Below are 16,498 nucleotides of genomic sequence, written 5' to 3'. Positions count from 1 at the left end.
TTATATATATACTATGTTATTATAAACCGCACATCAGGTCTGCAGGGATGGCATTGTCACCAGATAATATTCCAGAGGGACATCAGAGAAGGTGCATTCGCAGCCTCTCACCATCCGATACCCTGAGAAGCTTGCACAGGCTCTCATGAGGCTCTTGACTTACTCGGTTGCTCCCTCCCTCCCCAAGGCTCCGTGTCAGGATAGTGTGTTGCGGCTAGAGTTGAATGACTTCCTCATCTCCCTTCAGATCTGCTGACTCTCTCTGGGGTTGGCCCCAAAAACATACTTGGCCTCTTTTTCTGCTTCTCACCATACTCCCCTGAATGGACTACAGCCCAGAGACAAACTCCTTGGCCCTATCTCTATTGGACTTAACAGGTCAGATGGAATGGGGGACAGGAATAAAAATATCCACAACGGCCGGCTGCAGTCGCAGGTGGCAGTGGAGGTCAAGGGAGGAGGGCGGTGGGGACCAGGAGCTCGGAGTGGAGGTGGAGTAAGGTAAGGCAGAAGGATGTGGGCTTCTTTTGCACCCCAGGATTTTGCTTCATTGGAAACTGGGGGATCTATCTCTGGTGACACCTCCACTACACACAGTACACTTGAGACACGAAGTGTACCGTCTGGCAAAGGTCTGCCTTGTCCACAACTGCGAACTTCAGTGTGTGTGCCTGGAAGAATGATAGTGTTTTCCAGGTTGATTTCAGAAAATGATAGGCAAAAGGGAGGGGGAGAGAGAGAGAGAGAGAGAGAGAGAGAGAGAGAGAGAGAGAGACAGAGAGAGACAGAGAGAGACAGAGACAGAGAGAGACAGAGACAGAGAGAAACAGAGAGAGACAGAGAGAGAAACAGAGAGAGAAACAGAGGGGGGGAAGAGAGAGAGAGAGAGAGAGAGAGAGAGAGAGAGAGAGAGAGAGAGACCCTGTCTGTAGGATGTTCAGTAAGAGGCAGACAGAGGTAGACAGCGGAGGATACCCTGGAGTGCTTCTACATGGTTCTGGGTAACCACAGGGACTCTCCGATGGCCAGGATTTACTATTATAGTTAGCCGCTGGAGTTTCATTTTGGCTCAAAGATTACAGTATTCGCTGTCTTCCTTGAAAACGGTGCCATGTGTTTGTGAATTTTCTTTGCCAGGGGGGACGTCTTTGGTTGACTGAGTTTATTTATGACCTGGAAAAAGTAGTCCCTGGTGTCTTTCTAGGAAAATTCGACACTCTGGACGGGTGAGTCTGTCTGGGTTAGCATCAGAGCATGTGTTGGGATCTTGTTCCAGACAGACCTTCCGGAAACACTCGATTCAGCTGAGCATCCTATGTCTGGAAACCTGCCGTCTCCCGGACTCCACTTCACTGCACATTATTAATTTTCTTCCGGTCCGAAATGCAACCTCGTTTCTGTGGGCTCTGAGGCGCCTTCATGTTTTAATGGTGCTTATAACGAATGGGTCATTCTAGGTCAGGTAGTAATACGTGAGGCAGTCCTGGTCTTTCTGGAGTGACTTAAAGTCCTTGTCTGGTCCCCAGTGCCACATGCCAAAAGACTCAGATGCTGTCTCCAGCCCTCATGGACCATGAACTCTTGTTGCAAATAGGATAGGTTTCTGTATGAAAATAGTTCATTTTCTTTATATTAAAAAAAAGATCACTCCTCAACCACCCAGGCAATAGCAAGTAGATTCCTTCACTGTACGGAGATTCAGTGTATAGATGGAAGGCTGCCCTCCACACTGACGGCTGTATGGTGAGACTAGTTGCCCTGGGCCGGAAATGTGGAGTAGGTGGAATTCAAGTTGGAAGCCTACCTCATCTAGTGCCAAGACATTGTGAGGAGGAGGACAGAATGGGGACAGAGGGAGGCACTGGGTGACTGTCTTTGCTCTCCTAGCCGCAGTTAGTCAGAGGAGATACGCTATGGATCTTGAGAGAGGACAAGGAAGGTGCGTTTGCTGGTTTTGCCTTGAGAGCCCCTGTATTAGTCACGGTTCTCTAGAGACACAGAATGTATGGAATGTGTCTCTCTCTCTCTCTCGAGGGAATTTCTTGTAATGACTTACAGCCCAGCTACCCCAACAATGGTCAGCTGTGAACGGGAAGTCCAAGAATCTAATGGTTGCTCAGTCCCTCGAGGCTGGTTGTTTCAGCTGGTCTTCTGTAGAAGTAAATTCCTGTGGGACTGTGAAGAACACCCTGGTTCCCAGTTGAGGAGGCTTGAATCCCGGAGACCCTGAAGGGGTGGTAGGTGTTTCACCTGACTCCTAGGAAACCAGGCCGGTCACTAGCCTGCAGCCCTCCATAGATTTGTGACCATCGCTCATGTAAGGGCAATGCCCCAAGCCCCTTTACAGGTAGAGGACATGACCACAGGTCACATAGGCTCAAGACAGATCTCCATTATAATGAGGTACCTAAAGGCCTGAAGGCTTAGCCAATGAACTTTCCTTCCCAGACACTCCTCCCTACAAAAGGTATTTAATCTCAGGCCCACCCTGAGAAGTAGGGTATGGTTTTACTCATCCACTTTCCTCCATGACAATAAACACCTTGAAACCATGGACTGCCTCTTTTTATGGGATCCGCCATGGGGAGCCACAGAGAAGGCCTTCGCCTATAGTGCCTCCATGTAGTCTCCCATAGAAGGCCTCCCTGGGCTCCCAGCCACTCCCACCACCAAGCCACCAAGCTTCCTCAACTGGGAACCAGGGTGCCTTTCGAGGCCCCACAAATTCCAACCGATGTGCTAGCAAGCAGAGTGAGTCTTCCTTCTTCCAGTGACCTTATGTAGGCGTCCAGCAGAAGGTGCGGCCCAGATTAAAGGTGTGTACCACCACACCTGGATCTGGGACTTGCTTGAACTCAGAGATCCCCTTGCCTCAAACTCCTGGGAATAAAGGCGTGTATTACCTTGCCTGGGCCTAAGCTTTTCATAGCCACCATGCCTCAAGATCTCCATGCCAAGATCCAGGTCAGAAACTTGTGTCTTCCAGCCTCAAGCTCTGGATCACAGGTGAGCCCTCCAATTCTGGATTGTAGTTCACTCCAGATACAGTCAAGGTGACAACCAGGAAGAGCCACTACGGCCCCCAAGAGGCAATGATCTTTCATTTAATCTTTATGCCACTCCCCTGGGAATTGGGAGAGAGGTAACGGCATGCTAGAGGGCATTCGATGGTATAGTCAGATAGAGACAGAAGGGGGCTGGAGTTTGGTAAACCTCTGTTCATTTTCCTACAGAGGGACAGGAGTCAGAAACCCCCATGTTACCAAAGGGTCTCTATACCTCACCTAGGTAGAAATTTAGCAGACATCATATACAAGGGACAAGGGACCTCGGCCCACAGAGCTAGGAGCTGGGTTGAAGTATGACAGACACCAGCAGGGATACTGGTCCAGTTTGTATGAGCTGTGTCAGTCAGGGAGCCTCAGGGACTTCAACAAGGCTCATCCAGTCACAATTGGGAAGGTCAGTGGGCGGAGCATCGAGGATGTGGCGGGAGAGGACCCCAACACACATGATTACTCCCTGGGGTTCCATGGGGGGCTGGAGAGATGGCTCAGCAGTTAAGAGCACTGGCTGCTCTTCCAGAGGTCCTGAGTTCAAATCCCAGCAACCACATGGTGGCTCACAACCATCTGTCTTGGGATCCGATGGCCTCTTCTGGTGTGTCTGAAGACAGTGACAGTGTACTCATAAATAAAATAAGTAAATCTTTTAAAAAAAGGGGGGGGTTCCATGGGCTCCTACCATCACAGGGAAGAGAAGAGGGGAGGCTTGACATAGGAGAGGTTGTGCCTTCCTTGACTGAAGCACCCCAGACTGAACTAACTCCAGTCCCCTGCGGCCATCTTTCCCTTACCTCCATCTCCTAGTGGGTCAGGAGCCATGGGAGGACTCAAAGTGCAGGATTTGAGCTTTGGGATTACGTTTACTGAAGCTGTAGATTTCTTCAACTGACAATAGCCTGAGCTAAATATTTCACCCTTTCCCCAAAAGAAAAGTCCCAGTTTCCCTAGCTCTGTAACAGACCACCCCGCTCCCCTCAAGCCTAAGGCCTACTTTGAATGACAGGCCCATCACCCACCAGCCCTCTCTACCCCTGGATGTGGCCAGAATCTTCTGCTTCTCGTTCTACAACAACTAATCCTTGTAGCCGTTACTGCAACACACGCCCTTGCTTTCGCTCTGGAGGCTGCTTCTACCCGGCATGGTGTGTGCTATGAAAAAGAGATCTCGGGGTTGGGGATTTAGCTCAGTGTAGAGCGCTTGCCTAGGAAGCGCAAGGTCCTGGGTTCGGTCCCCAGCTCCGAAAAAAAAGAACCAAAAAAAAAAAAAAGAAAAGAAAAGAAAAGAAAAGAAAAAAAGAAAAAGAGATCTCCTTTCAGAGCTGGGGGTGTGTGAGTCAGTTGGCAGGAGTTCAAACTCCGGGACCTCATGCCTGTGACCTCAGCTCTTGGGAGGTGGAAGCAGGAGGATCAGGAGTTCAAGGCCATCCTCAGCTGTATAGCAAGTCCAAAGCCATTTTGTCTTAACAAACAACAGAACCCCTTCTTTCTATAGATAATCATCCCTGTATGGGATACGGAGCTTGCAGTGTAGGCCCGTCGTCCATCTTGGCCCCCACTGAACCCCTATGCCTTTGAGTAGAGTTCAACCTAGGACCACATAGCCAGCAGCCCTCCCTGCCCCCATTGTGACACCTGTGTAAATCAGGTTTCCTCATTGCAGCTTCCCAGGACAGCCTGTGATGCCCTTCCTGCTCTGGCCCCTGCTTCCACCTCCCGCCTCATCACTTCCCCTCACAACTGGCTCCCTTTCCTCTAACAGGATGCCAGTGTCTTCCGTTTTGCTCTTGTCGTTCTGTGGGACTGGAATCAATGGCTTGGCTCCTTCCTGTCACTCAGGTCTGGCTGGGATGCCGTGTCCTCAGTAAGGACTGACCTAAATTAATATGACCCTTCTCCAGCAGCCACTATCACATTACCTGTTGTCTCCCTAGTGACACTTATCGGCCTCTAAAATCACTTTCCCACTCATTTGTCTGTATTTCGCTTCATTCTCTTTCTCTTCTGCAGAATTAAAACCTCCGGAGTCAGAAAGCAGACTGGCCCACTCTTGTCTTCAGAGTCTTGACCAGTGAATGGCACGTGTTGCTGAATGGATGCTCGGGGTAATGAATCTGTGGTTAAAACTGCGTATGGTGCCATTGTGAAAGTCTCGTAACCAGACGGCGGGCTGCTAACCAGCAAAGCCAAGTCTTTAGACTGTCTAGGAGATGCTGGGAGTGCAGCGAGAGGCGCATAAGCAGAAGAATAAACGACAGGGAATGAAAAGCAATTTGCTAGGCGATGAGCTTCACATTTGCGTCCCCAAACGTAAACAACATGGCAGGTTGATGCTAACACCATGGGCGGCTCTTGCCAAATGTCATAACTCGATTTTCCAGAACTTCAGAAAGATAAAAAATAGCTATACTATTATATACTTGGGATGTGATGATATTGAAGAATGTTCATATGTGTGTGTGTGTGTGCGTGTGCATGTGTGTGTGCATGTATGTGCATGTGTGCATGTGTGTGTGTGTGTGTGTGTGTGTGTGTGTGTGTGTGAACAAAGGTCAGAAGACAACTTGTAGGGGTCAGTTCTGTTTGTCTACACCGTAGGTCATCGGAATCAAACTCAGACCATTAGCTTTGGTGACAAGCACACTTACCTGCCGAGTCACCTCATCAGCCTTAGAGGAAAGCGTCTTTAAAACTCATTTATGACTGGAATTAGATGTCTTTTTAGTACGTCACCTGGAAGATTTTTACATAAACAAAACCTTGTTTTTATTTAATATTTCCAAGTTTCCTGAGGCTCGTTGATCGAGTAGCGCATGACGGCTTGCAGAGAATGTTGGCTGTAGCTCTAAAAGTGAGAATTTATCTAGTTTGGGGTGTTCTCTAGGGACTTATTATACCCAGCTGTCTTGATAAAAAAAACAAGATCATTTTAATGTAATTTATATGATGCAAATGGTAGCGAAATGGTGTCTCCTTTCCTCGCTCACAGTGCTCGCGTATAAACGGTTGCATAAGCCAACTTTCAGCGTGTGTTCATAGCAGTAGCGAGTCACTGGGAGTGTTGCATGTCCAGACTGAATTTAAAACTAGAAAAGGGCAAGTTTTAAAGTGGTTGCCTAATTTGACACAGCTATGCAAAACACACTCTTTCGGTGATCATTTCTGTTTCTGGCACCCAAACACTCTTTTGTCTCAGCACAAGTCTTCTGCATCCTGCTTGTGGTTTGAAAAAAAAAAAAAAAAAGCAGCAATCTGATCAGAGAGTCTGATACAGCTCATACTAAACGATTGTTGGGGCAATCTTCCCACCTCCGCCTCCTCCACCTCAAACATTCGAGTTTGTGAAAACTCTATTCACTGTGTCACTAAACCCACCAAGTGCCCACACTTTCACACGATTTGCCCCAACACAGAGCCTCCGAAAAGCTGCTGGTGCCGCCGCAGGCCTGTCATAAGCAGTTCATGGAACCGGCATGATGAGGACTTCTATCAAGAGTCACTATCTTCTGTTACCTCATTCACTCCTAATCTTCAAGACCCTGTGGTCTGAGGTTTCTCTTTGCAGTTTCTTTTGTTCAGTTTAGGAAATCAGCTGCTTTGCAGACCAAGCCTTGTGACATCCTTTAAAAGCTGTAAGATACTAATTAGCAAATTATAAGGTCTGTTAAACAAAAGAAAAGCTGTTTACTGGGAACTTGCTGGATTTTTCTTCTTCGGCCCTCTCCCTAACCTCTTTCTCTGTCTCTCTCTGTCTCTCTGTCTCTGTCTCTGTCTCTGTCTCTCTCTCTCTCTTCCAATATTATTGTGTAGTGATTTCCTTCCAGATAAAACCTTCCATCTTGGAAGAAAGCTCCTTTAGATACAGGAAGGGGTGAAAGGGTCCAAGCAGTAGGAAAGCTTGCTTGCTAAGCAAAGCTCAGGAAGAAAACAACTCAATTGCTTCAGGAAGTCCCTGAAACTGACCAGATTTACCAGGTCCCTCCCTCCCCAAGTGCTATGTGAGCCCCCCCAAAAGTCACCTAGACCAAGAAAGCCACCCAAAAGAGACAGAAACCAGCCCGCTGCCTAAAAGACTTTCAGACAAGCTGAACTGCTTAAAAGAAATTCCAAACGACCTGCCCGCCTAGAAGCAGTGAGCACCCGGGCTGCCCAGCAGAGGTTCCCACCAACTGAAACGAAAAAAGACTCTCCAACCTCCTAAGCTGTTTTGGTTGAGCAGGAGCTCCAGCGATGCAGCTTTTCATGAACTGTTGCTCAGGCTGGGTGGGCGTCTCGGGGAAGCACCTGTCCCTGAGTTAGCTAGGTGATTGTAGGTAACCCTGAGAAGCTCATGGCTCACGGTTACACTTGGAATTACTACGTCTTACCATTTATGGGGAGAATGGATATTGGTTCACTCCTCCCCAGGCAAAGTCACACAAAGGGCATGAAATTCTTGTCTGAAGTGAAATGGCTAGATGGAGACTAACCCTGAGCCGAAACTCAACACCTCCTACTCGGGGGTCTCTATTATTCTCCATGGCCCCTGTTATTTCACTTTGGTCATGTAGACGGTACTGGCTGACCATTTGAGAGTTGTGGGGCTGCTCCAGTGTATAGGAAACGTCTCAGTCAGTGTTCTATTGCTGGGAAGAGGCACCATGACCATGGCAACTCATAAAATGAAAGTGTTTAATTGGGGCTTGCTTACAGTTCAGGGGTTTAGTCTATTGTGTGCATGGGGGTGGGGGTGAGGGACATGGTGACACACAGACAGATATGGTAGCTGAGATTTCTACATCCGAATCTGAAAGTAGCAGGAAGAGAGAGAGAGACACTGGGTCTGGCTTGAGCTTTTGAAACCCCCAACCCCACCCGCAATGTTACACTTCCTCCAACAAGGGCATACCTATTCCAACAAGGCCACACGTCCTAGTCCCTTTCAAGTAGTGCCTCCCCACAGGGACTAAGCCCTTAAACATGTGATGTTTTTCATTCAAACAACCACAGCAGGTAACAAGCTAATTCTAGGCTTAAAGCATCATTGCCTTGTGTGGCTTGTATTGTACAATCCTTGGCACGGCCCAGATGATCATCTGAGCCACCCTTCAGATGACGAAGGTGACAGAGTGACCTCGCTGAGGCACGGGAGCATTTGGGAGGAACTGCATCCTGCTCTCATTCGAGCAACTGCCCGACTTAAGATGTGGAATCGGTGCCTGGGGCCTCACAGACCAGGTGTGCGCCTTTTGGGATTTCCATTTCACGTAACAAGATGAGGCTCAGCTTTCCGTGGCCAGGGCTGAGGAGGTCCTGCCAGCCTATCTCTCGTATCTTACACCAGTTCACTGGGATAGAGAAGTTGCTAGGAATGCTTGGGGCTTCATACTCTCTCCATGGTTTGGGGAGTTAAAGTCTCCTATCCAGACTAGAGGCTGGACCTGACATCTTTCTGTGGGCTTGTCAGTAGTTTTGTTCCTGTTCACAATATATTCAAATAGTCACGTAGGAATCTCAGATGAGTGTTTAAGCTGTTGCCCGAGGCTTTTCCATGTGACGCTCTTTGTAGGGAAGGAGGATGAAGGTCATTGGCATCTAAAGAGAAGGTCACTGTGACAAGGGGCATGTCATTAAGTTACAAAACATCAAAGTCATGCTCCAAAACACTTGGGAAGTTTGACAGGGCCTGGTCTCATGAAGTGAACTTTTCTTGACCCAGTGTGACCAACGCAGAATACGTGTGCCACATTTTGACCTCAGTAATGTCCTTTTGGTTAACCAGCAAGTGTGAGCCCCATTTTCTCCTCAAAGCCCCACTTCTGTAATCTGTTCAACTGTGAAACACCTGGTTAGACAGAACAGATAGTATCAGCTGAGGTGACTGGCTGGTTCGAAGATGCCAGGAGACAGTAGACAGTCAACAAGTCATTTCATTTTTTTCTTATGCTAATAAGCCACACCATAATAGATTTCCCGGGGCTCCGATGACACTGTGTAAATGTCAGGCTGCCACACGGGCTCATCTCACATTTTCTTTTATAATATAGACATGTCAAGAGCAAGTGAGCTCTTGAATCCATTAAGCCTCCCAACGCTGCCTGACGTGCAAGGGTGATGTCTAACTACATGTAATTACAGTGCTCTTTTTGTTACATGCTTTAAGATCATCAAATGCAAGGCATTGGTGCTTAATGTATAAGAAATACAGAACGCATAATGATTATGTGCTTCCTCTAACCTTCCATGGGCTTGTTCTATCTTGGGGTGTCTACGAATACTTGGTGCTGCCTTTCCTAGGGAAGAGACATCAGGCAGGACAGCCGACTCCAATCTACCCACGCCTCCACCTACCGTGTAGTCATCTGTTTATCATCTGTCTCTCCACCCTGCCTTTATATCTGTCTAATTATCTTCCTACCTGTCTTCTCATGACTGGAACGGTTTTGTAAGAGGTTGGGACATTAATTTACCCACCTCGGTCTGTGTGCACTCTGTATTCTGGATCCTAAGCACGACTTAGAGTCATGAGGTTACAGTGGTGAAGGGCGCAAACATCCGGCTTGCCTGAGGGATACAGCAGGTTATCTCTAGGAAGGAAGAAGAGGCCCGTGGTGCCTGACCAAAGTCCTGACGGAGGAGACGACTGTGGGTAGAAGGGAAAGCGGTGCAGAAAGTCTGAGGCATGAGTGTGCATGGAAGACACAGCAAGGAGGACTCTGTATGGAGAAGAGGGAGGGAGGACAGTGATGGTGAGAGGGGACCAGAGACATGGGGTTGAGGTCAGATGTAGGAGATATCACAGGTCCTGCTAAGGACTTGGCTTTTACTCTGAGTAAGAGAAGGCCACTGGGTGAGATAGAGCAAGGTCTTAAATGGCCCTAGTTAGTTATGTGTATTTCTTAAGGGATGGATTTCTATAGGTCAATTTATCTTATCTTGGTAGGAGGTTTATATCTTTATTATTTGGTGTGATAGTAACACCCTAGTTCTTGCTCTGAGATGTCATGGGTGAGATAGAGCAAGGTCTTAAATGGCCCTAGTTAGTTATGTGTATTTCTTAAGGGATGGATTTCTATAGGTCAATTTATCTTATCTTGGTAGGAGGTTTATATCTTTATTATTTGGTGTGATAGTAGCACCTTAGTTCTTGCTCTGAGATGTCATGGGTGAGTAGAGTAGAGACAGTTAGCCCATTAGGGAACAGGATGACTCAGGCCAGTCTAGCGGCAGGTGATGAGACTCCGATTATGGTCACGTTCGGAAGATAGGCTATTTGCTGACATAGGGATAAAGGGAAAAAAATGAAAGAGTCAGATAATGTCAAAGTTTAGCTCCAAGTGACTGAAGACTGGAACTTCTATTTGCTGAGACAGGAAGACAGTAATAGAACGGTCTGGAGACCATCTAGAGTCCACTATGGGTAGAAGTGAGGGATAACTATTATGATCTAATTGAAATGAAGCAGAGAGTCTACAGTTCAATCGAGAGACTATCTAGAGCCCTCTTGAACCAACATATCATACAATGGCCAGGCTCCATAGGGACTACACAAGGCACCCCTCTATTTCCACTGCCTGTGACCTCTCTCTGCCCTTAGGATCCTGTTCCAACTAACTAGTCACAAGTGACCCAGTCTGATGGAGACCTGTTAAAGACATCCCCCTTCTCTACCTGTACTCTACCCTCTTGTCTCCCCAAAATGGTCTATCCCACTGTGTAGGTTGATGTCTATATGCAGGTGAGGGCTGGCCCAAGTTAGGTCAAGGCCCACGATTAGACAGTAAAAAAAATAAAGTGGGGACAAAGCTTTTGTAGGGCAGGAGAGAAGGAGAAGAAAAAGGAGAATCGAGATGGAGACAGAGAAGGACGACCCAGAATCAGGGTGGTCTTAAATGGCCCTAAGTAGGTATTTGTATTTCTTGAGGGATGGATTTCTATAGGTCAATTTATCTTATTTAGGTAGGCGGTTTATATCTTTACTATTTGGTTGTGAGTTTTTTTGTGTGGATGTATGGTGGACTGAGAATTCAACATAGAAATCTGATTGATAAGTTGCAGTTTATTGAGTCTTGATTTCACTGGGTAGTTGGGAGTTTATACCTTAACTACCAGGGGTGGTTGTTGGGAGTGTTGAAAGAGTCTGTGGCATGGAGCCACAGTAGGCCAGTCCTCTGGTGGACTTCTAAAGCTCTGATTTTACCTGATAGCTGGATAAAATAACTAACCAGAGATAAATTGTGTTTAGAAAGAAACTCTGTACTATGTATTATGTTAAAACACTAAAAACACAAAATAGAGAAAAACTATTGAAAGGGGAGAGAGAGAAAGAGAGAGAGGGGAGAGAGAGAGAGAGAGAGGGGGGAGAGAGAGAGAGAGAGACCAAGTCATATATTCTAATGGCCCTGCCTTTCTAACAGCTGATTATACAGTGGAAACTTCTATTTTTTCCTATAATTGTTTTATTTTTATTCACTTTACATTCCAAGTATAGCCCTCCTCCTTTCTCTCCTCCTAGTCCCCCCTTATAAATCCCTCCCTCAATTACCCCCCTTGTATTCAGAAAAGGGGAGACGCCCTTGGGCACCATTGGGTACCACCTGACCCTGGGAGATCTAATCCCAGCAAGGCTAAGCACATCCTCTCCCACTGTGGCCCAACTAGTTAGTCCAGGTCGGGGAAGGGGACCTAATGATAGGCAACAGAGTCAGACAGCCCCAACTCCAATTGTTAGAGGAGACTCACATGAAGACCAAGCTGCAATCTGCTACAATTATAGGAAACCTAGGTCTAGTCCTTGCATGCTCTTTGGTTGGTGGTTCAATTTCTGAGCCCCCATGGGCCCAGGTTAGTGCACTCTGTAGGTCTTCTGTGGTGTTCTTGACACCTCCACCCACTCTTCTACAAGACTCTCTGAGCTCTACCTGATAATTTGGCCATGGGTCTCTGCATCTGCATCCATTTCCCAAGATGGATCCTTTCAGGAGACAGTTATGCTAGACTCCTGTCTGCAAGCCTAGCAGAGTATCATTAAATAGTGTCAGGGGTTGTATCTCTCCCATGGTGCAGGTCTCAAGTTGAGCCAGTCATTGGTTGGCCATTCCCTCAATCTCTGCTCCATCTCTTATCCCTGTGCATATTGTAGGGAGAACAAATTTTGGGTTGAAGGTTTTGCAGGTAGTTTGATAACTTCTTTCTTCAGTGGAAACTTCTAAAGCCAGAGGAGCTTGAAAAGATCATGACTGCCAATCCAGATTATCATATTCAGCAAAACTAGCTTTTATGAGTAAAGAGGAAATAAAAACAAACTAAAGGAATTCATGACCGCTAAGTGAGTCCAACAGAGGATACTGAAAGGAATACTTTAAAGATAAAAATTAGCACACCAAGGAGACCACAGGAAAAGAAATGCAATATCAAGGCCATTTATCAAAAGGTACCTAAGAAAACATAATAATCAAGATGAAAAGAATTAATACATTAATTCTAAATCAACTCTGAACACTAATGCTTTCAACTCCTCAAGAAAAAGATATAGACCTTCAGTTTGGATTAGAAAGCAGGATCTATCTTTTGTTGCTTTCAAGAAACACACCTCACCATCAAAGGAAGACATTACCTTAGAGTAAAAGTTGGGAGGAATGCAAATGGAACTAAGCCATTTTAATAACTGACAAAATAGAGTTCAAACCAAAACTAGTTAGAGGAGATAAAGGGCTCTAAGTGAACGATCCACCAAGAGAATTTTACAGTTGCGAATATGCACATACCAACCCCAGGTACACCTGATTTCACAAAGCAAACTCTACTAGATCCAAAGCCATAAATTAATCTCAACACAGTAATTGTGGGGTTTTCATGTCTCACTTTTACCATTAGAAAATTTATCCAGACAAAAATTAAACACAGAAACATTGTAGTTAAATGGCATCATAAATCAATTAGAACTAGTGGATGGCTACAGAAAATCCCACCCAAACACTCAAGGATACACATTCCTCTCAGTACAAAGCTTGTGCTCCCAAACAAACCATGGTTTGTCACACAGAGCAAGCTTTAACAAACACCAGAAAACTGAAATAGTGTAACATATTGTATCCAATCAAGTGGAAGAGAAGCTAGATAGCAACAGAAGAGAAGCTGTTGAAAATATACATGGGAATTAAACAGTACATTATTGAATGATAAACAGGTCACTGAAACAATGAATGATAACGAGACAAGAACATATCAAAAACTACAGGACACGGTGTGGGCAGGTATACGAGGAATGTTTATAACAGTAAATGCCCACATCAAAAAAAAAAAAAATGTCAGGCAATCCAGCATAAACAACCTAATAATTCACCATGAGTCTTTAGAAAAACAGAACTAACCAAATCCAAAAGCAGTAGGTGGCAGGAAATAATAAAGATCGAGGCAGGAATCAGTGAAATATAAATGTAAAATACATGGAATCAATGAAATAAGGTATTGATGGAATTAATGAAGTGTTGGTTCTTTGTGAGGGTGAACAAGGCTGGCAAACTGCACACTGTCAGCCAGATTAGCCAAAAGAGGATGAGAACACCCATGTCGGCAAAATTACGGAGACAAAAATACTAGAGATACCACTAAGATTCAGAAAGTCATGGGGATGAACCTTAAAAATACCTCTACTTCACTAAGACAGGAAATCTAGAATGAATAAATTTCCATATGCTCACGATCTACTAAAACTAAACCAAGATGACAAATGGTCTTCTGGAGTTCAAGGCACTTGCATTGGTCGTTGGTTCTCCATGTCCAAGGCACTGACAGAGCATGTAGTGCCAGCTCTTGATCACCAAGTAGGAGCAGAGCCCTCTTTTGTCCTCAACATATCCCGTGTAGGGGAGAACAGCAGACACTGGGGCCCACAGAGACCTAGTGCCCACTGTGTTAGTTGCCATTGACTGAAAGGAGAAACTTCTATGATGAGGGTATAAACTGAACTTTGGGTATAGCAATAAACCTGAAGGATTCTGTTTAACACCATGGCTTTTGGTAGAGTAACGCTGTGAGGAACAAGCAAAAGAAACATATTGTAAGTACTACTATTTCACGTTCAGACTCCATTTAATCACAGGGAGAAACTAAATTCAAGGTCCCAGGTCCTAGGGGAGCTAAGGACTTCACAGTAGCCAAACAGCCTCTATAAAGGAACGCTTGTCTGAGTCCAGACATCTCAGGGACAACTTCTCTGTCTTATTGGCAGGGCCAAACTAAAGTCATGTTCCCAGGCTCAGGAAACAAGTCCTAGTTGATGGAAACTCTCTTGTTCGACCCCTTATGTCAAAATATGATTGGACAATGCTACAGTCCACTGGCTTTATGGTTTCATCCTTTAGATGTGCTGTACAACATCCCTTCAGGATCCTAGTTCAATTCCCAAGTCCGTTCTCTGGCCCTGATCGATCTGTAGTGGCTTGATCACAATAAATTTTTGTCACCCGCATTGACCTGCTGTTTGAGTTAAGCTGGATTTATATTGAATTTAAATGGGCCCCACAACAACAGCAGCAGTAGTAGATTTCATGGGAAAACCTCAACATATTTCTGTGGAATAATACCCTCTCATGATCTGAATTAAAGTTGGGGTATATGTCTCTGTACTGGTGAGTGGTGTGCAAACTTGATACAAGCTAGGGTCATCAGAGAGGAGGGAACCCTAACTGAGAAAATGCCTCCATAAGATGGGGCTGCAGGTGAGCCTGTTGGAAATTTTATTTAGTGATGGATGGGAGGGCCCAGCCTATTGTCTCGTGCCATCCCTGGGCTGGTGGTCCTGGGTTCTAGTAACAAGCAGATTGAGCAAGCCATGGGGAGCAAGCCAGTTAGCAGCACCCCTCTCTGTATGACCTCTGCCTCCAGGTTCCTGCTTAGGTTCCAGCCCTTACTGCCTTTGACAGTGAACTGTGAGTGGGATGAATCCTTAGCTCCCCACATTGCTTTTGGTCATGGTGTTTCATCATGGCAATGGTAACCCTAACAAAGTCTCATTTATCAAATCTGGAATTTAATAGAATCTAAACTTGTAAAGACACCTTTGGCTCACAGCTGTTGCCTCATGATTTGATAATGCTCTAACTACAACCTGGAAATTATGAAAAGCCCTAGGGACATTATGACCGTTGGATAAGCAGTTCTGTGTTTTGTTTATTATGTGTGCACTTGCAGAAACACAAGGGCAGTATTGTGTGTAGGGGTCAGTGAAGTATTTACCTAGCACAGTCACTACTTGTTAAAAGGGGCTTACACCCATGCTCACATGTGCCTACCAGTGCCTGCCATCTTAAAAGTTCTGCCTAAAAGAAATACGACAGGGAACTCAAGAGTCTTGGCCGGGTTCTCTTCTGAAGCACCTGTATAATCGTCTTCCTAAGATTGACAGTATACTTCAGGATGTGACATAATAGTGATGTGCTTGTCATCAAACGCACTTCACTGCTAAATGAGCAGATAGTGTTACAAAATTCCCTTTAAAATTTTTGAAAAGTTCCCTAAAGGCAAGAATCCGCGCTAGATGTTGTTTGAGGAAAATGAATGATGAAATATTCTTCCAGGAGAAAACCCTCCTATGTGAAATAAAAAGGTAAAAAGGCTCGGCAAGGATTCAAGGACAGTATTTACCCTCATTTGCTGCGATTCAAGCCAAGCTGCGCTTATGCTGACAGTGATCCTTGGGAGCGGGGGGGGGGGGGGGGGGGGGCGGGGGGGGCGGGGGCGTTCAAATTCTCTGCTTCAGGGAGGAAACTTCTTCTCTAGGCACGAGGCTTTGTGCCATCCCAAAGGATGGTACGTTTCCTGAGCTGGCCTCAGAGTCACACCACCCTACAAGCCAGATGTGCACGCAGTCCAGCAAGTAGTTTCACTTAAATGGAGGAGAGGGCGAGCACAAAGCCCCGCCCCTCGCTGAACAGCTCCTGGCTTTTGATAGTTGCTGGGAGAAGGGGAGTCACGTGTCCTTGACGATCTGATCTCCCTTTTGTAGACTGACCGGGTCAGTCCCCAAACTTAAAAGTAATCGGCCAACACAAACTGGTCCGTTTTAAGGGGGGAAGAAAAGGAGAGAGAATGAGAAGTTAGGTGGGGGAGGGAGGTGAGGGTAGATCCGGGAAGATCGTGGGGAGGGCTAAGTATCATCAAGTACACTGTATGAAGTTCTCAAAGAATTAATAAAAGTTATTTGGAAAAAAGAAAAGACGAAAAAGATGTTCTCGGTACAAAAATGCCTCACCTCGTTCTGCAGAGTTCAGGCTAAAAGCATCACTGACTACAGGCCTCTTCCCACACAGGCGCTCCGTATGAGGATCTGTGAAAGTTAGATGCTCTGTGTGGCATTACTTGGGAGACCTGGTCAACTGTATGAGGAATCAGCCATGATTCAAACAGAGATCATCACTGTTGCCAGCACCTAGCTGTGCTACACAGGAAGCACG

This window comes from Rattus norvegicus, chromosome 17 (genome assembly GCF_036323735.1).
Source record: "Rattus norvegicus strain BN/NHsdMcwi chromosome 17, GRCr8, whole genome shotgun sequence".
NCBI classification, from domain to species: domain Eukaryota; kingdom Metazoa; phylum Chordata; class Mammalia; order Rodentia; family Muridae; genus Rattus; species Rattus norvegicus.
This window is presented reverse-complemented; position numbering follows the sequence as displayed.